The 25,927-nt window shown below is 44.0% G+C and overlaps 1 long non-coding RNA gene across 2 annotated transcripts; it reads left to right on the plus strand.

Annotated features, from left to right (window-relative positions):
• The first annotated feature begins 12,728 nt into the window (after window positions 1-12,728).
• Window positions 12,729-25,832, plus strand: LOC120438084. Of its 2 annotated transcripts, none has more exons than XR_005611651.1 (4): window positions 12,729-12,833; window positions 19,948-20,046; window positions 20,115-20,219; window positions 25,772-25,832. It is a non-coding gene; the product is annotated as an uncharacterized LOC120438084 (long non-coding RNA). The 2 variants fall into 2 exon arrangements; XR_005611652.1 differs by lacking the exon at window positions 12,729-12,833 and adding an exon at window positions 19,813-19,863.
• The last annotated feature ends 95 nt before the right edge of the window (window positions 25,833-25,927 follow it).

The raw sequence follows: 25,927 nt of genomic DNA on the forward strand, positions 1-25,927 counted from the left end.
GAGCTGCAGCTTAAGCCTCTTTTAATGTTCAAACTGTTTTTGGCTGCAGAGACACCCACAGTGAGGCTGTATACTGTTGAAAAGTCAATTATTATATACAGTGCAGCAGCTGAACTTTGTCCTGTGAGCTTCAGACTCTTTGCTGGTGTGAATTCTTTAATGTGACTTCAGCCTGCAGACACAGAGGACTGTTGACGGAGAAGCAGAGGATTTTCTCTGTTTCTACACAGACCTGGTCCAGACAGCAGAGAGCTGCAGAGTGAAGACGTTCATGGGAAGAAGTTGAGTAAGTGCAATGTCCTCTTTGAATCCTGGATCAGAAAGTAAAGCCGGTGAATATTTGGTGTTTGGTTTCTGTCTTTGACTCAGTCTGCTGTCACTTTGTTTCCGAGAGAAAAAGAGATTTCAGATTAACTGGTGTTCCTGCTGCTCCAGCACTAAAGGACAGTATAGGTGACCGCGCTGATGCCTGTTCATTAGTGATGGGATTTCCGGCTCTTTTTAGAGAACCGGCTCTTTCGCTCGGCTCACTAAAAAGAGCCAGCTCTTCAGGTTGTTTTGTTGCTTTAATTAATTTATTATTAACAATAATATAAAATTATGCACAAAAGGAATTACTAATGTAAAAAAAGTGGTTTTATTTATATATTTTATATATAAATATATGCGGTGGCCCCTAGAGACACGTACAAACTCCAAAACACATTTCTAGCGTTAACTGAACTTCCAAAACAGCTACCTAGATCACTTAAATTACACAATTGAAAGCATATGTGTATTGTTTGTGTATTTATACACAAGCACTCATATATATTCAAATAATTTTAAAGAAATGTTCATTTACCTGTTACTACCACACACCAAAACACCTCAACACTGCGCCGAGCATCCTGGAGCACTTCTGTTGTGTTTTGTACGTGTTTTGGAGTTTTTACGTGTTTTAGAGTTTGTATGTGCTTTGTCTCTAGGGGCCACTGTAAATATACTTTTATTTATTCACTCCACATAAAATGTAATAAATAAATCATATAATTCAAAAAACAACTATTCACAGTTCAGCTTTTAACTATTTAAATTTTCAGCTTTTTCCTTTTAAACACATTTAAAATGAAACAACACAAAACACTGCAAACCACAACACAATTAAATATAAATTAAAATATGAAAAAGCAGATGCATATTCTTTGTCATATTGGCCTGCAGGAATAAACTTTCTGAATCCTTTATCATCTGCAACTGAAAATAGTTGTGGATGATTTCTATACCTTTCTAATTTGATGTTGTTGTCCCTGGCTCTCTTTCTCTATCTCTCCCTCCTGCTCAGTTTCCGTGCTACTGCGCTACTACCGCCTCTCCCCCCTCTGCCCAGCGAGCACAAGGCTCGCTGCGGAGTGAAGCGGAAAAAAAGTGACAGAGAGAGGGTGAGAGAAAGAAAAAAAACCCCATGGCTCCAGTGTTGCCAGCTTAGCGACTTTGTTGCTATATGTAGCGAGTTTTCAGACCCCCTTAGTGACTTTTTTTCTGAAAGGTGACTAGCGACTAATCTGGCGACTTTTTTCTGGAGTTATTGGAGACTTATTTATGACAACTTTTTGACGTGAAAGCGCGTATCGTTCTTACTCTGAACAAGCAGCGGTGCTGCCGTGGGCACCTCACCCGTGCCAAAGCGCTCATGAACGGAGGATAGTCCTCACGCAGCTGCTATCAGGGCAGGAGATGTTCACACCTGTGCGTCCAAACTGCAAATAAATCGGGCATGAGCGAAGCCGCTGCTCCCGCACTGACTGTAACACAGTCAGTTCTTCTTTTACTGTTATGCTGTTTTGTGGATCACAGGGTTTAAAACTACTCATAAACACACACACACACACAGAAAGTAACTCCACCAGAGTGCCTATTTCGGGTCACTTTTGCCGGTCCAAGCCCGGATAAAGGTCTAGGGTTGGAACAAAAAAAAATAAAACAAAGTAAAACGAAACAAAATAAAAAAAACAATAATTGCTAAAAGAAATTTAATTTGTAGTTCTAAATAAATTCTAAATGCATTTACGAAGTTTTTTACTCACTTTATGTCTCTTCCACGATGTTATTTCTCATTCCAACAACTTAGGTTACAATTACATTAGCATTACCAATTATGCAAATTAGGCGATGACGTCATTTAACAACTTCCAGCGACTTGTAGGACAGCCAATAGCGATTTTCCTTACTGAGGAGTTGGCAACACTGCATGGCTCGCAATAAGGAGCGTCGTTCACGTCAAAGATCCAGCTCTAAGAGCCATTTCGTTCGCGACCGACCCATCACTACTGTTCATAATTTCAGCAAAGCTGATAAACTGTTGGCTAAATGTTCTTGTTGTCAGAGGTAAACATAGGTGACAGGAACAGATAATAAGTGTAACAAGTGTCACCTGGCAGTTTGTTGCTCTCTGCCAGGTGATTGGCTGAAAGAGCTGTGAAAAGGTAGTGGGTGTGTGGGGTGAAGTCAGCGCTCTTCTGTGGAAGAAACCAGAGGCAATTAATTCACTCGGGTGCGAGTGGGTATACTGTCGGTAAGAGACTTTTGCCGTTTTGTTTGGATCATTTGCTGGTTGTATGTGCCTATTTTTAATGTGTCGTTGGACTTTTTTAGTGTGACCACCAATTTTAATAGAAGAATTGATCAAGCCCTAGATCAACTGCGCGCAGGGAAACTGATCAATATTGTAGGTATATTGAGTGTTTGTTTTTAGCTTCATGATTTTAAATGGTTTCATAAAATTGGTATTTTATTGGGTAATATTTTAATTGATAATGTTGTTTGTTTTTCAGCTGTGCTGTCTCTGCTGTCCTTTTTGGTTCTTTTGATTGATTTGTAATTTTCTTTTGGTTAGTCCGTCCAGCCGTAAAGGCGGTTATTGATTGAGAGCGAGTTGTGTAAGGGCGGACTAACCTCCCTTCTTTGTTTTTTTGTTTAATTGTTTGTGCCACTTCCCTTTGCCTCCCAGATTGCAGGCCATACACAGCGCTGATTCCCAGCTGGGCTGAGACCTGAATTGTTTGCAGTGCGTTTCACGATTGCAGTGTCGCTAAGCGGGGTGTGACGGGTTGCAGTGTAATTATATTCGCACAGTTAGTGTGGTAAGTCTCATGTGCAGCTGGGATATCAGCAGGCTGTGTTGTAAGTCCTGTCTGGAAATAATGGGGAATTTGTATGTTTAATTAATGTAATAAATAAATGATCAATTTATTTCTTTGTCCCGTTCACTCCTACCTTGTCCTCGGTTACATTTTGGCATTGTTACGAACAGGATTCAAGGGAGTGGCCGGTTTTTGTTTTTTTGTTATTTTTTTTAAGGACAGCAGGGACAGGTTTGTAAGATTGGAGTGAAGGAGCAGCCAGGTCTCGATTTCCATCATGGAGGGAAGCGAGCAACAAACAATGGCCCAACGTATACAGGAGTTGGAGAATGAACTTAGAGACTTGAAAACAGCATCTGTGGCTACTAGGGCGGCGGAAAACTAGTACCCACCAGTGCACAGAGCCACACACTGGTGGGAGGGTTGCAAGGCTCCAATAATGTAGAACTCAGCCATCTAGTTGGTGAATGCTTGGAAGGGGAGGTTGATTTGGGTGGGGTTATTATTTCATGTTTGCTGGACACAGGGTCCATGGTCACAACAATCACAAAAAGTTCTTTTAGAAATAACTTTTCTCATCTCAGTGACGAAAAGCTCAAAGACTGTGGTTGGTTGGGGCTTAAAGCAGCTAATGGCTTACAAATTCCTCATTCTGGGTATATTGAGTTGGATGTTACAATCCTGGGAATTCACCTACCTCGTCGAGGGGTGTTGATTGTGGGAGATCCAACAGATAGCCACATGGCACAGAAAAAGACATCTGTACCTGGTGTGTTGGGAATGAATGTATTGAACCCTCTGTACTCTGAATTGTGTAAACAATATGGTTCTGACCTCTGGGAGGCTCCAGTTTTGAAGACTGCGCCCCGTGGGTGGAGAAGAGCGCTGAGATACTGCCAAATGATGGAGGCCATGGCAAATTCTCCCGAACCCCATCGTGTTAGAGTACAGGGTAAGAAGTCTTTCTGTGTTCCAGCTGGAACGCAAAGTTATGTTCCTGTTACCTGTCCAAAGATGCCTGTGAAGACACCCATTGACCTTTTGATTGAACCCCTAGGGCCTGATGATGGTTTTCTCCCGGAAGGCTTATTGGTGTCTCCTTCATTGGTAAAGGGAGAAGGAGGGGAGGCTTTTGTTCCAGTTACTAATGTGGGTAAAGCTGATGTCTGGTTGACACCTCGTCGGGTGATTGCTACAGTTCAACTGGCCAGTGTGCTAGTAGAGGGTCATTCTGAAATACAGGTCTCTGTAAATTCACAGTGTTGTACAGCTTATATTTCCAGTCATACAATGGCAGACAATTCAGCGGAATTGGATCTGCCTGAATTTGAAAATCTTGAGGAGAGCGAGAAACGGCAAGCAAAAGTTCTATTGCAGAAGTATAGCGGTATGTTTGCCAAGAATGAGTTGGATGTTGGTTGTAGTAAATTGATCACTCATCAAATTCCTTTGATAGATGAAACACCAGTGCGACAACCTTACAGGCGAATCCCTCCGTCTCAGTATGAACTGGCAAGGGATCATATCAAACAGCTGCTGCAAGCTCGCATCATCAGAGAAAGTAGTGGTCCGTATTCATCCCCAATAGTTCTTGTTCAAAAGAAGGATGGAAGTTTACGCATGTGTGTCGATTATAGACAGTTAAACGCCAAGACCAGAAAGGATGCATTTCCTCTGCCAAGGATTGAAGAATCCTTGGATGCTTTGACGGGTGCTCAGTGGTTTTCCACTTTGGACCTGGCTAGTGGTTATAATCAGGTGGAAATGGCTGAGAAGGATAAGATTAAAACTGCATTTTGTACCCCATTTGGTTTGTTTGAGTTCAACCGCATGCCTTTTGGTTTGTGTAATGCACCCAGTACATTTCAGCGCCTGATGGAGCGTTTGTTTGGAGATTGCAGACATCAGTCGGTGCTTTTGTATTTGGATGATGTGATTTTTTTTTCATCCTCTGTGCAACAGCATTTGGAGCGTTTGGAAGAAATATTCTCTCGTCTGGATAAAGAGGGGCTTAAAGTGAAACTCTCAAAGTGCCAGTTTTTCCAGAGGCAAGTGAAGTATTTGGGGCATGTGGTGTCTGCCGAAGGAGTTTCTACTGATCCAGATAAAATAGCTGCAGTGCGGGATTGGAAAACGCCCAGCAATCTAGCAGAACTGCGTTCCTTTTTAGGATTTGCTAGTTATTATAGGAGATTCATAGCTGGGTTTTCACGCATGGCTGCTCCCTTGCATAGACTGGTCTCGACACTCCTCCCTCCAGGTAGAAAAGGTAGGACCCCCCCCAAAACCATTATTGGATTCCTGGGATTTAGAGTGTGAACGAAGTTTTCATCAGCTCAAGGCTGCCCTAGTTTCTGCACCAGTGCTTGCTTTTGCTGATTTTCAGAAGCCATTTACGTTGGAAGTAGATGCAAGTTATGGCGGTCTAGGGGCAGTGCTCTCCCAGGAGTATGAGGGTAAGTTGCGGCCAATAGCTTTTGCTAGTCGGAGCTTAAAGCCTACAGAGCGGAATATGAAAAATTATAGTTCCATGAAGCTTGAGCTTGTAGCTCTTAAGTGGGCAGTCACTGAAAAGTTTAGGGAGTATCTTTTGGGTCATCGTTGCACTGTATTTACAGACAATAACCCTCTAAGCCATTTGTCCACGGCAAAGCTAGGTGCCACAGAACAGAGGTGGGCATCAGAGCTGGCTGCTTTTGATTTGACCATAAAATACCGGCCTGGGGCTCAGAATGCTAATGCAGACGCACTGTCCCGCCTACATAGTACTGTAATGGAATCGGATGGTCCGTTATCTAATGATATTGGAGTGCAGTGTGAGATGATTCCTAGTGTTCAGGCAGAGATAAGTGTGTTACCTGGTTGTTCTTTCTCTGATCTCTGTAGGTTACAGAAACAAGACCCGGTGATTGGCCCTTTCTTAAAGTATTGGGAGGTGGCCAGGTTGCCCGATTCAAAGGAAAGAGATGGTCTTGGTAAGGGTTCGAGGGAATTGGTCCGTCAATGGGGGCGGATGAAACAAAGGGAGTCTGTGTTATATCGCTGCACTCATACTCCTGATGGAGGGAGGGAGGCTGACCAGCTTGTGTTGCCGCAGTGTTTACAGAGCCACGTCCTTCGTTTACTCCACGATGAGCATGGCCATCAAGGGGTTGAGCATACACTGCAGTTGGTGCGCTCACGATATTATTGGCCACATATGTATGTAGATATTGAGAGATGGTGCAGAGATTGTGAAAGGTGTGTTCTTTCTAAAGCTGTTGTGCCAAAGATTAAAACCTTTATGGGCAGTATTTCTGCATCTCAGCCTCATGAAATTTTGGCAATTGATTTTACAGTACTTGAACCCTCAACCGATGGTAAAGAGAATATTTTGGTAATGACTGACATATTTTCTAAATATACTCAGACTGTCCCTACGAAAGATCAGCGAGCCAGCACAGTGGCAGAAGCTTTAGTGAAGCATTGGTTTCATTTATTTGGGCCTCCAAGTCGCATACATTCTGATCAGGGGCGAAATTTTGAAAGTGCTTTGGTGCAACAGCTGTGTAAGATTTATAAGACAGAGAAGAGTCGGACGACTCCCTATCATCCGCAAGGTAATGGTCAATGTGAACGATTTAATCGTACATTTCATGACTTGCTGCGTGCCCTGCCTCCTGAACAAAAGCACCGGTGGCCCCGGTATCTCTCCCAAGTCACATATGTGTGTGTTGAAGGAAGGGACGTTGAGTCCCACACATGTGGGGGTGCCCCATTTGGACTGTTCTGGAGACCTAGAAATTGGGGAGGAAGATGTTGCCAGCTTGGCGCAAGGGCCTCGTAGGTCAATGAGGAAGACTGCAGGACAGCACTCAAACCCATTTAAATTGCCACAATCCACTATAAAATGAGCCAAATTTTAAGTGTGCTCTCTTTTCAGCTCATCGTCGGGTCGCCGATGCCCTTTGAAGGGGAGGGTTGTAACAAGTGTCACCTGGCAGTTTGTTGCTCTCCGCCAGGTGATTGGCTGAAAGAGCCATATGACAGAGAATATGCATCTGCTTTTTCATATTTTAATTTATATTTAATTGTGCTGTGGTTTGCAGTGTTTTGTGTTGTTTCATTTTAAATTTGTTTAAAAGGAAAAGCTGAGTTAAAAGTTGAACAGTGACTAGTTGGTTTTTGTATTATATGATTTATTTATTACATTTTATGTGGAGTGACTAAATAAAAGTATATTTACTGTCAGGCTCTGGAGAGACTCGGAGGCAGACCGTCACTTGAGTTCACAATTTATTTCCACAATACAGACATCAGGTGCGAATATATACAGGTGAGGAGGAGGGGGCACAGGAAGAGGGTCTCCGGAGAACACAGGCACAGAAGGGAAAAGGGCTATGTACACGATCCTTGCAGCGGCTCAGGTTGGCTCGGACTCCGGCTAGCTCACCCAGTGGTGGTCCCAGGCTGGCGAGAATCAGTGTTACACAATAATCCAGCGAAGAAGCTTTCTCAGCCGCCGCCTTAAGTGAGCGTGGTGATGAGCTGATGAGTCGCAGGTGTTTGAGCCAGGGGCTGGAGTCGTCATGACTCCGCCCCGTAGAGCGCAGTGCACAGGAGGGGAGAGAGAGAGACGCAACATACTTGTAGCCATACAGGGACCGCCGAGGAGGCACAGGGTCATGACAGTACCCCCCCCTCAACGGGAGCCTCTCGGCGACCCACCAGGCTTACCCGGATGCCGCTGGTGAAACTCGTGGAGCAGACCAGGAGCCAGAACCGCCGACCGGGGCACCCAGGAACGTTCCTCTGGCCCGTAGCCCTCCCAGTCCACCAGGTACTGAACGCCCCTCCCCCGTCGCCGAGAGTCCATGATGCGGGTGATGTTAAACACTTCCTGCCCATCCACGAGCTGGGCGGGCGGAGGGGGCCTGGAAGGAGGGCACAACGGGCTGGAGAGCACGGGTTTGACCTGGGAGACATGAAAAACATTGTGGATATGCATGTTGCGAGGCAGCTTTAGACGAACTGACACAGGGTTGACTCGGGCCTCGATCTCGAATGGACCGATGAATGCTGGGGAAAGTTTCTTTGACTCAGCACGAATGGGAACAAAGCGCGAGGAGAGCCATACCTTCTGCCCAACCGTATAGTCCGGTGCAGGGATCCGGCGGCGGTCGGCGAGCGCCTTGTTGCGCTCTGCCGTCCGTAGTAGAGCGGCTTGGGTGGACCGCCAAAAGCACATCGATTAATAAAATCCCTCAAAACATCGTTAACTAGAGCCTGGAAGACTGCGGGCGCATTGGTTAAGCCAAAGGGCATGACGAGATACTCGAAGTGTCCGATATGTGTGTTGAAGGCGGTCTTCCACTCATCTCCTTCACGGATTCTCACCAGGTGGTATGCGTTTCGCAGGTCTAATTTGCTGAACACTGTGGCCCCCTGGAGCAGTTCGAACGCAGAGTTCAGGAGGGGAAGAGGGTATTTGTTTTTCACTGTGATCTTGTTGAGGCCGTGGTAATCAATACACGGCCGGAGTGTTTTGTCTTTCTTGTCAACAAAGAAGAAACCTGCCCCCACTGGAGAAGACGACGGGCGGATTATCCCAGCTGCCAGAGAGTCATTGATGTATCTCTCCATGGTTTCCCTTTCGGGCTGTGTGAGGCTGTAGAGACGGCCAGAGGGCAGGGGAGCCCCAGGGAGAAGATCGATGGCGCAGTCATAGGGCCGGTGTGGTGGAAGCGAGCCCGCCTGATCCTTACTAAAAACGGCTGCGAGGTCATGATAGACGGAAGGAACTGCATATAACTCTGGCGCCTTTGAAGTTCTCACGGGGATGGAAGAAGGGACAGATGGCGAGGCGGCCCGCAGGCAGGTCATGTGGCAGTCTGTACTCCACCCCATGATTTGCTCCTTCTTCCAGTCAATGTGGGGGTTGTGTAGTGAAAGCCAAGGATAACCTAGTACGAGCGGGGTCACAGGTGCTCTAAACACACAGAAGCAAATGTTCTCAACGTGGTTACCGGACAGAGTGAGTGTGACAGGTAAGGTGATGTGTGTGATGTCTGGCAGCCGGTGGCCGGACAGGGCGGACACGCGTAGAGGATGAGGCAGTGGCCGTGTGTCAATGCAGAACTTGGAGACCAGCGACGCATCAATGAAATTCTGTTCGGCACCAGAGTCAATTAACACAGAGAGGGAATGGGACATCGACCGGAGGGTGAGTTTCGCAGACAGCAAGAGACGGGGAAGAGGTTTGTTGCCGGACAGGTCGCCCACCAGTACCTCCTCCATTACTGGCGGGCGCCTCCTTTTGCCAGCGCCGGGCAGGCAGAGATGTAATGCCCCTTGCGGCCGCAATACAAACACTCACCCGCGGAAAACCGGCGTTGACGTTCCGCAGGAGTGAGTCGAGAGCGTCCCAGCTGAATGGGCACCTCCTCCTCGGTTCTGGAGGCTCTAGCCTCCCGTGCGTCGGGCTGGAGGTCCCGAGAAGCCAGCGGCTCGCGAAACAGCTGTCTTCGTGAGCTCTGGCGCGCCCGCAGGCGATCATCCACCTGAATACACAGGGACATTAAAGCGTTGAGAGAAGCAGGTAGCTCACGCAACATTATCTCATCCTTGAGTTCTTCGCGGATATTATTTAACAGAGTGGTCTTCAGAGCCTCAGGTCCCCACTTGGTCTGTGCCGCCAGGGTCCAGAAATCAACAGAAAAGTCAGCCATGCTTCGCTTACCTTGCTTCAGATTAATTAAACGATAGCCGGCAGCCTCCGTACTCGAGCCTTTGTCAAACACCGACTTGAAGCAAGACAGGAAGTCATCGTAAGACATTCCGGGGCAAGCCTGCAGCTGGGCCTGGGCCCAGGCCAGGGCCCGATCTCGTAGTAGCTGGGTGATGTAAGCAATCTTAACTCCGTCAGTAACAAACACATGCGGTAATAGTTGAAACTGCATGGAACACTGCAACAGAAATCCCGCACATTTTCCCATCTCCCCAGAAAAGGCCTCAGGTGAAGGCAAAAGCTTATCCAGCGACACCGCGGAAGCTACTGGAGCTACCGCGCTAGCAGCCGGAGTAGCAGCGGCTGCAGTAGTGACGGCAGGAGCGTGTGTTACCTGGGGAGGGGCTGCAGGAAGCGGGTTGTCGGCCAGAGGAATCCGCTGGGCAAAAGCCTGAGTCAGCGACGCCACTTCTCCACTGAGCCTTACTAGCATTTGTTCGTGTCGGTGCAGAAGCTCCTCCAGGGACATGGGGGCTGTCGCGGCCGAGGCTGGGTCTGCCGAGTCCATAACGATGGCTGGATTATTCTGTCAGGCTCTGGAGAGACTCGGAGGCAGACCGTCACTTGAGTTCACAATTTATTTCCACAATACAGACACCAGGTGCGAATATATACAGATGAGGAGGAGGGGGGACAGGAAGAGGGTCTCCGGAGAACACAGGCACAGAAGGGAAAGGGGCTATGTACACGATCCTTGCAGCGGCTCAGGTTGGCTCGGACTCCGGCTAGCTCACCCAGTGGTGGTCCCAGGCTGGCGAGAATCAGTGTTACACAATAATCCAGCGAAGAAGCTTTCTCAGCCGCCGCCTTAAGTGAGCGTGGTGATGAGCTGATGAGTCGCAGGTGTTTGAGCCAGGGGCTGGAGTCGTCATGACTCCGCCCCGTAGAGCGCAGTGCACAGGAGGGGAGAGAGAGAGACGCAACATACTTGTAGCCATACAGGGACCGCCGAGGAGGCACAGGGTCATGACATTTACGGTGGCCCCTAGAGACAAAGCAGCACGTACAAACTTCAAAACACGTACAAACCCCGAAGCACGTACATACTCCAAAACACGTAAAAACTCAGAATCACGTAAAAACTCCAAAACACATAAAAACTCAGGCTACGTCCACACGTACCCGGGTATTTTTGAAAACGGAGATTTTTCTATGCGTTTGCAAGTTTCGTCCACATGTAAACGGCGTTTTCGGTCACTGAAAACGGGATTTCTAAAAATGCCTGCCAGGGTGGATATTTTCTAAAACTCGGTTTTTGCATTTACGCGTGGATGAGGAAAACAGACAAAACGCAGCATCAAAGATGTGCGCCTTTTTTGACGTCACACTGTGCGCCACGTTTTGTTTCAGTGAAATAAATTTCTACAATAGTGTTACTGTTAATTGTACTCTCTGCAGTGTTTAAATAATTACATATACAGACACAGTTACTGTCCCTCCACACATACGACTCGGTTCTGCTTCTACGCCCCATCTTTGTTTACTATTTCCCACCGAGACTTCTAGACTTCTGATTGGCCAACATTTCTACACATTTAGGAATATATCGGCACCTGTTGCTTTGGCATGCTCCTAGCAGCGTTTTCCTTCATTTCTGCATTTACATGTGGAAGGGATTAATTTTTTAAAACGAAAAAACGGAAAATCTCTGTTTTCAAAAATACCCGTGTACGTGTGGACGTAGCCTCAGAAGCACGTAAAAAATCCAAAACATGTACAAAACACAACAGAAGTGCTCCAGAATGCTAGGCGCAGTGTTGAGCTTTTGTTACCTAGAGGCTACACAAGCCAGCAAGTACCAACGACCGGTGTGTGGTAGTAAGAGGTAAATGAACTTTTTTTTTTTTAATTATTTGAATATATATGAGTGCTTGTGTATAAATACACAAACAATACACATATGCTTTCAATTGTGTAATTTAAGTGATCTAGGAAGCTCTGTTTTGGAAGTTCAGTTAACGCTAGAAATGTGTTTTGGAGTTTGTACGTGTCTCTAGGGGCCACCGCATATATTTATATATAAACATATATAAATAAAACCACTTGTTTTTTACATTAGTAATTCCTTTTGTGCATAATTTTATATTATTGTAATAATAAATTAATTAAAGCAACAAAACAACCTGAAGAGCTGGTTGGGCGCGGAAAGAGCTGGCTCTTTTTAGTGAGCCCAGCCGAAAGAGCCGGTTCTCTAAAAAGAGCCGGAAATCCCATCACTATCCCTCGCTCCCTCTCATCTGCCTTTCCTCCACTCCTCTGTCAAGCTCATGTGCTTTATGGCTCCATCTAGTGGACTGATAGTAGAGCAGCTGATGGCAACTTCCTCTGCCTCACACTGCTGTCTGACTGCATTCAGCTGACACTGAGATGAAGCAGGAAAGAAGCAGCTGATATTTGGACAGCACACATGATGGAAAGGAGGATTTCAGTTGATGTGCACATGAATGATTTGTGTTTCCTCTGCAGGTGAAGGTAGAAAGTGTGTGTGAGCTGAATTGAGCAGCATGGATCAGTGTGAGGACAGAGAGGAGGGAGTCCCTCCTCTAAAAGCACTCTGTGTGGGGAACATGAGAGCCAGACCAAAGCTCAGAGGTGAGATGACCATCTCTAACTGTCCATGACTCTTCTCCATGTCACAGCTCAGCACTCACATCACTGCTCCATCATTATTCACAGGAACCCACCTGGACCTCCACCCAGCTCTGTGTCCTATGAAAGTAACCGAGTCAAAGATGTCATTAAAAATTTGAGCAAAGACAGTCATCTGAGAAAAGTAAGTTAATATCAATAATATGAGTTTATATGTGATCAGGCTTTTACTGAAGATTTGAACCTTTTAGGATCCATCAAAGACTCAAACCTGGACCTCCACCCACCCTTGTGTCCTTAAAGAGTGACCAGTCTGGAGGTTTCCTCATTGATTTTAAAGTCTCTGCTGCAGAGAGGTGAGTTGTTACTAAGATGAACTTATTTCAGTTTGGCATCTGATTTAAATAATTTTGATGTTTCCTGGTTTCTAAAATGCATCTCTATAGGAGAGCAGTGTTTCCAAGGACACACAGGCTCAGCTGTAACTGTCAGCCTATGTGGTTTAAAACTGTTGGGAAATCAGTTTTAGCCCGGTTCTTTTATTCCTCGGCCTCCAGAAATGCACCGGACTCAGTAGCCATTTTACAAAAACTTTATTCATCTTTATTCATCTTCATTTAAGCATGCACTTCTAGAAGGGAAGACGAGGCCGGTGTCCCTCTGCAAAATCTTCACCCCTTTGTTAGTCACAGCCAGCTTTATAGTAGCAGCCCTATCATAAATCCCCACAGAGTGCTCCAAACTCTGTGTCTGTGTGTATGCGAGCACGTGAGTGCCTGTGTGTGCGCTGCACCGTATGTCTATGTGAGTGCACGTGAATGACTGTGTGCATGTGGATGTGTGTGTGTAATAGTTTAAGCACTGTGTGTGTGTGTCTCTGTGTACGTTACTCCCTGACAGTCATAAACTCCCTCTCCTTCCAGACCACAGTTATCAAGTTACAAATGTTGAGACCCCCACACAGGTATCCTCTGGGGAATTTCCACTCAGCATTAACTCCTCTTTGTCTTACTTTCACCATTCAACTGGGGAGGGTCTCCTAAGATCTACTCCTAAGTTCATGACACAGTCAGGCCTTTATTTATATCCAGGGCAGTGTCAGTGTCTCTACCATAATTCTACATTCTATCTTAACACATTTCTAAACTCTAAAACAAACTAAACGTTCCTACATGTCTGAATAAGCTAAACATTTCTACAAATCCCCCTTTTTATCTGCCCTATGGCAGATAAAACTACACTAAATCTTTCACCATAACTTTTTCATACTGTGACTCCCCATTTCCCAAAAGTGGTCTCCTGGTGTTGGACTTTGTATCAGTCTCCCACAGCACGATTGATGAGTCTTACGAACAAAGCTCTGATACAAGGCACACAACAACACCCACATGTCACTATTATTGCATATAACAGACAAAGAAACCATAATTAACATAAGGAAACCTTTTCATTGCCCAAAGACAGAGGTCATCCACTCTTCCCGCCGGTTATCCACTCCTGAATGCTCATACATTGTGGTGGGCAACGTCTTTATGTCTTCCAGAGTTCTGGTCACAGAGCTGTCTGGAGCTGTGTTATTCAAAATAAAAATACGATACAAACATCGCGCAAACGCCCCCTTTTTCTCCCAACAACATATATAACGCCATCCGATTTTGTACCGCCATTAAAGATGTTGGACCCAACTGATCAGCAAGCTCTTCAACCGCGTCCATCATATCTCCGCCATGAACTATTTAAACCTTTACATTTAATGACAGCACAAAAGTTGAATGTATACGAGGTAGTGGACCCTTTAAGATTGTCCAACTCTATACCGCCATAATAATCAAAACACTCATCTGATTTACCTGTTTCCCTACGTTTTTGGTTTGCTTCGCCGTGTCCTGTGACGGTGAAGTCACCGAAATGGATTCGGGTCTGTCTATGGGCAATTCACTTATAAGACAAATCACAGTTACAATAGCAACAATTATCACACCAAACACTACCGTTTCTCTCCAATTTCCCCTCAACCAGCCTAGACAAGTTGACATGATATAAATTTAGATGAAAGGCTTGTCTGTTTACATCTTTTCCCATGCTGAAGGCTTCTCTGCAAAGGATCAAATCATTTGTGCTGTTCACAGAATCACAAGTCCATCGCTGGACTTCCTCTCCACTTTTGGAGCTTGGCACGCTCCCTCCATCCCTCGATTCTCACGTTCCAACGCTGCTGAAGATTTTAAGGCAGAGCACGTCGTACACCTTAGCTGTCTTCCTCAATGTCAACGTCGACACTCTTTCATTTTATTTAAGATCTTGCTGTGGAGAGTCTCCTCATGACGATCTCCTGCACGATGCTGAAGGTGATCTCTGATCCTCCTGAAGACTCTCTCCTGGCCTCAGCTCCCATCTTGTGGACGATCTCCTCAGTCACTCCTTCTCCTCATGGCACCTCACGACATCTGCAAATTAAAATGACACTCCTCTCGCCACATGGCTTCCGCCATGTGTCAACTCCCAATGAGACATGTACAAGAATGTTGCACAGTCTCCCTAAAACAATCTCCAGGGTTTCCCACTTGGAGCAGCCATACTCCAACCTGTAACCCTGTGTAAAAACATTAGTCAGCAGTTACATGTTTAGCCTGTTTAACTCCCAGCTCCACCTGGAGCCTGTATCCTGGAAGACAATGTCTGTTAAATCAAACTTCACATTTGCAACCTCTACATGAATCCTCTATATGCACTCTTAGAAAAACAAACATTAACGACACAGATGGACAATCCTGATGGTCAGACGCAGGTCAACAGGTTCCAGAGGTGCTATAAAAGGTCATAAAGTTAATCCTGCTGTAAAAGAAATGACACTGATTTCAACACAGGATGTGTTACACACTATTTTCACTTCTCCCCTGTAATAGTCAACATTTTCCCAAGAACACAGTGTAATAGCATAATCAACAGCCTGTAAACACAGTTCCCTTTACTCATAAACCCAGTAATCCTGTAGTAGAAAGAACATTAACCATTAGTGTGTCCTGCTGAAACTCACATAATCAAACACATGAATAACTCTCTGCTGTAAAAAACAAATGCAAATGATAACGCTGCGCACAAGCCCATGAATAACACACCTCTGACAAATTCACCAACACAGAAAATGGCATTCAAAAGGTTAAATCTCATGCAACCTAGGATGCTGCTGTCATCTTCCTGCTCCAATAAAAGAAACGCGCATAAATTCATCCACCCTTTTGTCCTGTCTAGGTGGAGGTTAACCATGAGTAGTGGTCAAGTCTTGTCAGCTTTTGTCAGCTTTTACCAGTCAGTCAGTTTTTCCTCTTTCCTCTCTTCCACTCATTAATTCATTCATCCATTTATTTATTTTTTTGCTGGTAGTGGAAAATATCATCACGTTTAGCTTCCACTCTCAGCAAAATGATGTCATTTCAAAAAGAAAAAGGAGAATTTTAAATCGGATTACCTCGGTGAATCCTTTTTAGGCAGGGACTCATTTTCTAATTGTCCCAAATAAGCGGCTTTCTCCAGAGCCCATTGTAATTTTTGGAGAAACTCACTTGCAACGGTTTTCTCGACATGTTGTAAAACGCTTTTAATTCCCGATGTGCAGATCTGCTCAAAGAAAAGAAATTCACAAACACAAGTCAGTGCACTTGTTCAAAACAAAAAACAAAATAAAAATAACAAACAAAACCGTCAAACAAAACTCCCAGTGCACTGTCCAAAAAACAAAATAAAAATAAAAATAACAGATCAAAACAAAATTAAATAAAACAAAAACAAAATTAAATAAAAATACAGAAGCCCAGTCTTAGGACTTATCCCAGAATATTCTTTTTCTAATGGGTGAAAACACACCAAATCTAAAACTTGGTGCCATGGTAAAACCTTCCCCATAGATCAGGAACAAAAAACAAAACAAAAATCTGCTAGTTTTATTCATTTAAACTCTGGCTGCAGGATTCTGTTCACCCCTGTTATCATGTTCCCCAAAATAATACTAATTCAATCGTCTATGTATCACTTCTCAACCCACTCAATAAACCAGATAGGATGATGGTAACAATATTGCCTACTTAAAATTGTGTTTGATTCCAATGAGCTTCATTAGATGTGTGTGTGTGTTAGTCGGGTTAATACATTTTCTATTTCTGTGTGTCCTTTTATGTACCTTCCCCCTTTTTTCTGAAACAAAACTCCATTGACTCCAAGTTTTGTTTCAGAAACATCTAAATGAAAATCTCTGTCATAGTCAGGCACAGCTAAACCCCAAATGCTTGCAGGTTACCATCGGCAACCACGCTGTATGTTATTAACCCCTTCTACAAATATCCTCTTTTGATGTGTGACACTTTATGTATGATTTTGTATTCTCTGTAGTACACATCATGTGCATGTGTGGTGTTGTCTTTCCATTTTCTCTAACAGTACTCTTGCATACCTCAGTGCTCGTCTTCCTTCCCCTTTTGTGGTGGTCTGGACACTTTGTCAATCCTCCACTTCCAGGCAGTCGTCTGTCTCCCTGGATTCCTTGACCCAATTTGATACCCCACACTAAAACAGCCTTCCTCTGTCCTCACCTGCTCCTTTCTCCTCTCCCACTTTGCAGTCCAATGACAGTCAGTTCTCTTCAGCTTTGTCCCGTGTTTGCTCCCACTGTCTCTTTCATTGCCATCTTGCTCCAAACATGGCAAGTGTCAAACTCCAACAATCTTCTCAAAAGTCCTTCACACATAGTGAAGTTGCAGCTTGCTGGAAACGCATCTCCATTCATCCAATCAAGATGATGGATCTTCTCTTTCTGATGCCGTTTGCCCATAGTGCTGCTGGACCTCTCTGCTCAGGTCTCTGGTATTGTCTCTTGGACTGCTGTCCACTGTTGATGTTCATGGCTTGTGCTTCAGGAACTGCACTCTGTGTCTTCAGGGAGAGATTAGCTTCCTTGGAGCTTGCTTATTCAGGATGAGGACGGGAAGCTACAAAACAATTCAGCCAAAAATTCTGGCTGGTGTTTCTATTTTTTTTAATGATCTTAACCTATAATTTTCTTCCGACTGCTGCCGTGGAGAATTGATCCAGGTCCGTTCCCCACCTGTAAACGACAGACTGAGAGACTTTCATTATTCACTGTGACTGCATATGTTTTCATCACTCCTAAAGCAACACATCTCCACTTATTTTGTTTTGAACTCTGCTGACTTTAAACCCCGAAAATGAAATTTTTATTTGTTCTTAACCGCAAACACAAAAAATCTTCATGATGTTGTTGTTAATTATTTTCACCCACAACACTCCAAATTATGTTTTCTTTTGTGTCCAGCAGGGGAAGAAGATGGCCTGTAGTGTCACTGCTTCCCCCAGTTGGAGACAATTTCCCACTCACACTTACACACTTTTATTTTTCTTTGTTTTCATCATTTTCTTTCTCTCATTTCATTTCATTTTTTGTACCCTATTGTTTCACACACACACACACACACACACACACACACACACACACACACACACACATTAACTTGTTAACTCACTCCTCCAACCTCATTCTCCTTTAACCCTAACAGCTCTCATACAGTCAGCAAACAAATTCTCCATCCATCCTTGAGTACTTGGTCACCTTTAAATGTCACTATTAATTTAATCAATTTATTTATCATTTCTTAACACTAATCATTAGTTCACTTTCTCCTATTTGATCACTATGATTTCTTGACTATTATTATTTCACAGAAAATCAACTAATGTACTTTTTTCTCCCTCTTTTGTCGTCAAGTAGTTCACACACACACACTCACAGGCTGGTTACTCGCCCCCACCGTTCTTTCTCTCTCACACACACACACACACACACACACTTTACTCCTCCTTTGCTCCATCTGTGAACCCGCCCCTCAAGGCTGGCTCACACACACACCTCATGCTTCTTACAGTCCCATACAAACTTTCTGCGAGACACTTTCTCTGCTGATTCAGGACAACGCCCTAGTCGGCACACAGAGCGGGTGCCGTCCGCTCTTGTACACCTCACAAATTATTCAAACTGCGCCACGGACTCGATACCGCGGTTTCTCTTCCCCTAAAAATATAAAACCAAAGTCAACCCCCCAATTGACTTCACAGTTTGCAACAACTCATGACACGGCCTCCTGCCGCGATTTCTCTTTTGTCTCAAAACACAGTCAAATTCAATCTCCAATAAACTCAGAATACATAACATTTAGTGGCACGGCCTCGCGTCCACATACAGCACAACAAACACAACCTTATAGTCAAATCTCTTAGTTCCTACACACACTCACACTTTTCCCCAAACACACACTTTCAGACGCGAATTCTTTTTGTTGCTTTAATTGACTCCCGTACTTCAAACGAGACACCGACTCTAACGACGTTTTCACACAGACTACGCAGTCTACACACGCTGCAGTCAGGTTATCAACCGCGACTAGGATCCAACACCTAGCTTTAGTTATTTAAGGCGCCCTCAGTGCCCAGGTCACCACCCCGGCTATCCTGTCCCACAGGTCCCAACGACGCATCCGAAGGAGGGTGTAGTTGCCAAACTCTGAGCACACAGCCATCAGCTGCGACGAGGCCTCTCAGCCACGCTTTCTAACTAATAGTAACACACGTTTCCTGCTTTAACGCACGGAGGAAGGATCACACACTGCCACTTTTTTCCTAATAACTAATACGGATGAAACACCGATTCTATTAATCCGTAACAAGCGTCTCCTGCTTTAACGCACGGAGATTTTCTTACGGGGCGCTAAACATCAACCTGAAGTTCTTAACAAAAGTCTCTTGCTTTAGTCGCTCTCATCAGTACGCTAAACATCAACCTGAAGTTCTTAGCAAAAGTGTCTTGCTTTAGTCGCACTGGGCGGCACGCTAAACATCAACCTGGGTTCTTAACAAGAGTCTCTTGCCTTATTCATGTCGGGACGGACCTAGCCGCCCCTTTATGCTACTGAGTGAATTTACACTGAGATATGCTCAACTTAGCGAACAGAAAATTTACAATATGCACGGTTCAGTTTTAGCCCGGTTCTTTTTTATTCCTCGGGCCTCCAGAAATGCACCGGACTCAGTAGCCATTTTTACAAAATCTTTATTTATCTTCATTTAAGCATGCACTTCTAGAAGGGAAGACGAGGCCGGTGTCCCTCTGCAAAATCTTCACCCCTTTGTTAGTCACAGCCAGCTTTATAGAAGCAGCCTATCATAAATCCCCCACAGTGTGCTCCAAACTCTGTGTCTGTGTGTATGCACGAGCACGTGAGTGCCTGTGTGTGCGCGTACCCGTATGTCTATGTGAGTGCACGTGAATGACTCTAAAAGCACTCTGTGTGGGGAACATGAGAGCCAGACCAAAGCTCAGAGGTGAGATGACCATCTCTAACTGTCCATGACTCTTCTCCATGTCACAGCTCAGCACTCACATCACTGCTCCATCATTATTCACAGGAACCCACCTGGACCTCCACCCAGCTCTGTGTCCTATGAAAGTAACCGAGTCAAAGATGTCATTAAAAAATTTGAGCAAAGACAGTCATCTGAGAAAAAGTAAGTTAATATCAATAATATGAGTTTATATGTGATCAGGCTTTTACTGAAGATTTGAACCTTTTTAGGATCCATCAAAGACTCAAACCTGGACCTCCACCCACCCTTGTGTCCTTAAAGAGTGACCAGTCTGGAGGTTTCCTCATTGATTTTAAAGTCTCTGCTGCAGAGAGGTGAGTTGTTACTAAGATGAACTTATTTCAGTTTGGCATCTGATTTAAATAATTTTGATGTTTCCTGGTTTCTAAAATGCATCTCTATAGGAGAGCAGTGTTTCCAAGGACACACAGGCTCAGCTGTAACTGTCAGCCTATGTGGTTTAAAACTGTTGGGAAATCAGTTTTAGCCCGGTTCTTTTTATTCCTCGGGCCTCCAGAAATGCACCGGACTCAGTAGCCATTTTTACAAAAACTTTATTCATCTTTATTCATCTTCATTTAAGCATGCACTTCTAGAAGGGAAGACGAGGCCGGTGTCCCTCTGCAAAATCTTCACCCCTTTGTTAGTCACAGCCAGCTTTATAGTAGCAGCCCTATCATAAATCCCCCACAGAGTGCTCCAAACTCTGTGTCTGTGTGTATGCACGAGCACGTGAGTGCCTGTGTGTGCGCGTACCCGTATGTCTATGTGAGTGCACGTGAATGACTGTGTGCATGTGGATGTGTGTGTGTAATAGTTTAAGCACTGTGTGTGTGTGTGTCTCTGTGTACGTTACTCCCTGACAGTCATAAAACTCCCTCTCCCTTCCAGACCACAGTTATCAAGTTACAAATGTTGAGACCCCCACACAGGTATCCTCTGGGGAATTTCCACTCAGCATTAACTCCTCTTTGTCTTACTTTCACCATTCAACTGGGGAGGGTCTCCTAAGATCTACTCCTAAGTTCATGACACAGTCAGGCCTTTATTTATATCCAGGGCAGTGTCAGTGTCTCTACCATAATTCTACATTCTATCTTAACACATTTCTAAACTCTAAAACAAACTAAACATTCCTACATGTCTGAACTCTAAAATAAGCTAAACATTTCTACAAGACACATTTGGACACAATTGGCTGTTTTTAACTATTTATTTTAATCACAGGTGTAAATTTAGACCTCACACATCTGGACCTAAAACAGCTGCTAGCAGTGGGTAGTTTGACTTTAGCCTGGTGGCTAAGCTAACAGAAACAAGCGTGCCAGCTGTGCTCTGTGAGGATGATACGCTGCTCTAGAAAGCAAACAAAGGTTTGTGCAGCTCCTCTTCAGAAAAGTGTTCAGAGAGCAGCTGCTGTATTAGACAAAAGCTCGCTGTGTGAGCTCAGATGTGTGTGTAACAGCTGGATGAACCTTCACAGTCACGTCTCTATCCACCTTTATTAATGAACTTCCTGTTGCTTGCAGATGACAGGAACACAATTTGTTTGTGCCATGTGATGCTGCAGGATTTGTTAACATCTCCATGATGGTAACATCTCCTCATCTAACTGCAAACACGTGAACGCTCCTAACGGCAGCTATCACAGCCACAGAGGCAGACTGTTTCTCACTGTTGCATTCAGGGACATTTGTTTTCCTGTAAAAAGCTGAACTCTAATCTAAGAGGACAGTTACTGACAGGAAACAGCTGCATTATCTGCAGTCTGTGTGATCACAGCTGTTTCAATGACTTTAATCAGATAATTTATCATTTATCAGGATGGATCAGGATGAAGTCAAGGAGGCAGCTTTATTTCAGCTGTGAGCATGCAAACACTAGAAATAAGAAAACATAACTGTAGATTTGCAGTGAATGAAGCCTCAGCTCGACGCTCCACTTCGTCCCTCTTTTGCTTCTCCAAACAGCCACATCAGTAGTCTTTGATAGAGTTTTAAAATATTTACTTACAAATTTCCAAAGATGAGTACCTGAATCCACAATTATCAAAGATTTACAGTTCAAAAGGATGCAGAGAGATGGAGAGGTCAAAAAACTGTGTGGCTCCACTCTCCTCACTTCCTGGTTCTGCAAGACTTTTAAAATAAAAGCATATATTTCAAGTACAAGAAATCAAATATGAGCTCATTCTATTATTCTTAATATGTCAGTCTGTAAATAGTCCTTCCTCACTCTAAGCCAGTGAGTCATAACTTTATAGTTTTAATCATTAACCCACATTATGTTAATTATATTAACTCCACAAACTTTATCTAGGCTAAATAAGCTAAAACTAGAAACTAAGAACTAAGTAAAAAACTAGGAACAGACTCTGAAATAACCTGGGAATCGAGGAGCACAGAGAAAACACACAACATATGTGGATTCCTGCCTGTAAAACACACGAGACATGGAGGAAGCAACACTGAACACTAGACGAGGGACCATCAAAGGAAAAACAAAGGAAACATGATGAGACAGTGTTGGGAAATCAGTTTTAGCCCGGTTCTTTTTTATTCCTCGGGCCTCCAGAAATGCACCGGACTCAGTAGCCATTTTTACAAAATCTTTATTCATCTTCATTTAAGCATGCACTTCTAGAAGGGAAGACGAGGCCGGTGTCCCTCTGCAAAATCTTCACCCCTTTGTTAGTCACAGCCAGCTTTATAGTAGCAGCCCTATCATAAATCCCCCACAGAGTGCTCCAAACTCTGTGTCTGTGTGTATGCACGAGCACGTGAGTGCCTGTGTGTGCGCGTACCCGTATGTCTATGTGAGTGCACGTGAATGACTGTGTGCGCGTACCTGTGTGTATGTCTGTGCACGTGAGTGAATGTGCATATAGGTGTGGGAGTATATCAGTTAAAACACTGTGGGTGTGTGTCTCTTCCTAGGGGCCATAAATACCATCTCCCCTCCAGACCACAGTTATAAAGTTAAATGTTGAGACCCCCACCTAGGTATGCCCTGAGGAATTTCCACTTAACATTAACTCCTTTCTGTCTTAGCTTCACAGTTCAAACTGGGGAGGGTCTCCTAAAATCTACTCCTAAGTTCATGACACAGTCAGGCCTTTATTTATATCCAGGGCAGTGTCAGTGTCTCTACCATAATTCTACATTCAATCTTAACACATTTCTAAACTCTAAAACAAACTAAACATTCATACATGTCTAAACTCTAAAGTAAGCTAAACATTCCTACAAATGACATGACAGTGACGATTGACTAGTGAGATGGAGCGAATATGACAACAAGATGAACTAAACCAGAAGGCACAGGAAACAGAACAGAGCTGCTCTGTCTCTGATTCCCGTGTCTTTGTGTCTGATCTGTTAAACAGTCTGAGAGGTCACAAAGAGACCCAGCAGCTAAAGCCTGGATCATACTGGCTGCTGTTAATGAGACATCTGTAATGTTCTTATTCCTCTATGAATAAAACATCAAGAATTGCTCCCTGTGCTAGCTTCAGCTAGCTGTTTACTTTTTTTTTTACTTGCACTCACTTTCTTCTTCTATTCTATAAGTCTTTTTGATTCTAGAACACCCCTGTGGATAGCTTCCTCAAAAGCAACTATCATTACAACATCTATCAGGAGAATACTATATACAACAGTGTTGTTCACGCTGGCTCAGCTCCATCCTGCCTGTCATAGGGTTGTGTCAAGATGGCACCTGGGTCAGCTGTTACCATTTCTGTTCATGGTTGCTTTTTCATTTTGTCTGTTCTTATAAAAACTTTAATCATCATTTTGACAGATCTATCCACTCAAACAAACGACAACTTACTTTCTGTTTAATTCAACCTGTTTAGAAATCCTTGATCCCATTGGTCATCTCACAATCAGGAGTCTAAAACCTAAACCCAGCCTTGGTTGAATAATGTTACCAGATCATTGTTAAATGATCAGAAGGCTGTAAAAGCAGCAGAAACAAAGTATTTCCCCAAGATCGTGTCTAACGTCTGTACCAGAGCTCATATTTTATTTAGTGTTATTAACTCAGCTCTAAATGCTCCTGCTGCTGCTCCTCTTTTGTAGCATCACTGAGTCTCAGGAGAAAGCCAGACTGTGACACAAAGCAAACAAGTCATTCTTCCAAAGGATGGTCAAATACTACTAATAATAATATGTTTTAGAAGCACCAAACAAACTCAAACTCTGGATTCTAATCCAGCAGGAATATTGTAGAAGTTCCTGAAGTGAAAATCCACGAACACCCACAGCTGAAGCTGCTCTGTGTGAAGGACTGAGCTCAGATTCACTCAGTGATGTTGAGGAAAGTGAGGAATGCTCATAGTTGCTGCAGATTCTGTACGAAAAGTTTCACATTAGCATCTTATAGATGGAGAAGACTTTGTGCCTTCTCGAGATCAGTTCATCTTCTGCCCACTGAACTGTTGACACAAACAGACATTTGAAGCTTTTCCATATAAATGTTTGAAAGCTTCAAGCATCCTTCTGTCCACACAGGCTGATGTTTTACTGCTGTGTGTGTGGGAACATCTGTCTGAAGCATCTTCTTACTCTGCACACACATAACTACACTGACTGTGAGCCAATGGATGTGTAGACCATCACCATGGAAACATGTTGTTAGAGGTCAGTCCCAAAGTCGATCTGTGAGCGTTTAGACTCCAGAAACATCTCCTGCTGTTGTTGCAGATTCACTTCAGCTGACAAACCTTTAGTCTCCCAACACGTAACATTTTACGCTAGGTGACAAATCGTCAACATATTACGTTTTCGGGCACCCAACACGTTCCTACGTGACAACATAGGAAAACTGAGGACATATGAGAACCGTTTGGACTCAATCTACAAATATTTGCTATTTTCCTTAAAATCGCTTGGAAAACACTTCACGTCCTTACAGTGGTGGTTAAGGTTAGGAATAAGGTTATGGTTAGGCTTAGGGATAAGGTTAGGTTAGGTTTAGGGCTGCAATACAGGGCGGGAATGTCTATTACCGCGGGAGCGTAATTCCACTGGATTTAATCCATAACCCGGCTCGTACCATAAGAACGCGGAAGGTCATCTTTCGCGTTCCTCAGGAACGCCGAGGGATGTGAGAAAACGTCGGGATGTTACGCCTCGGGAGTGAGAACGGGCTCAGTCTCCGCACCCTGAAAGTCTATGTGTGGTCAACAACAAACACACATTATCCCCATATCATGGTCTAAACCAGAAACAATCAGGGGCGGGACCTCTCTGATTGACCGTGGCACAGATATTCCTGTAGTCTTTCATGTGTGGACGTTTGAAAGTGCAGGCGGATAGAGAGAGGTGAGTAACTTGAATAAAGCTATATCGATTCATTAAATCCTGAATCGACTTTTAAATATAAATATATTTTCGCAGAAACGCCAAAATCTCAGGTTAAACCTCACAAAACTATTTCAACTGGAGATGGCACGATACCACTTTATGTCTGATACCAATGCTGATATCATAAACTTGGATATCTGTTGATACCGATATGAATCCAATATAGCCTATTTTATAATAAATAAAATAGTTTTTTTTAATATATTGCTGCATATTGTAGATAATCATTTGCAAATCAATATTGTCTGTATGAGCAGCAATTTTTTTTAAAAAAAAGCGTTAACATATAAAACTGTGGTGTTAAGCAAGGAGTTTGAAAAAAGCTTCTGCAACATTATCACTGAGAGGGAGTTCATAAAAAACAGACTGTTAACTACCTATATTTTCACATCTGAGAGTTTAAAACTTGACAAACTTGATTCAGAGGAAGTTATTTGAGCAGAAACTTCTGGATCTTTATCCTGTGCTTGAACTAATCCTTCATGGTTCCTCCACAGAGTGGACCAGCAGAGCTCAGAGGTTCCCAGTGGTCAGTCTGCCCAGCAGCATCAAACACAGCTGGACTCCATATTTATGGTCTGTACATGTACAACAACTACTGTTACATCTATTGTGTTCACAGTCATCTCCATGCTGCTCTTTGTAGACCAGTG

This window comes from Oreochromis aureus, linkage group 3, assembly GCF_013358895.1.
Source record: "Oreochromis aureus strain Israel breed Guangdong linkage group 3, ZZ_aureus, whole genome shotgun sequence".
In the NCBI taxonomy this organism is placed as follows: domain Eukaryota; kingdom Metazoa; phylum Chordata; class Actinopteri; order Cichliformes; family Cichlidae; genus Oreochromis; species Oreochromis aureus.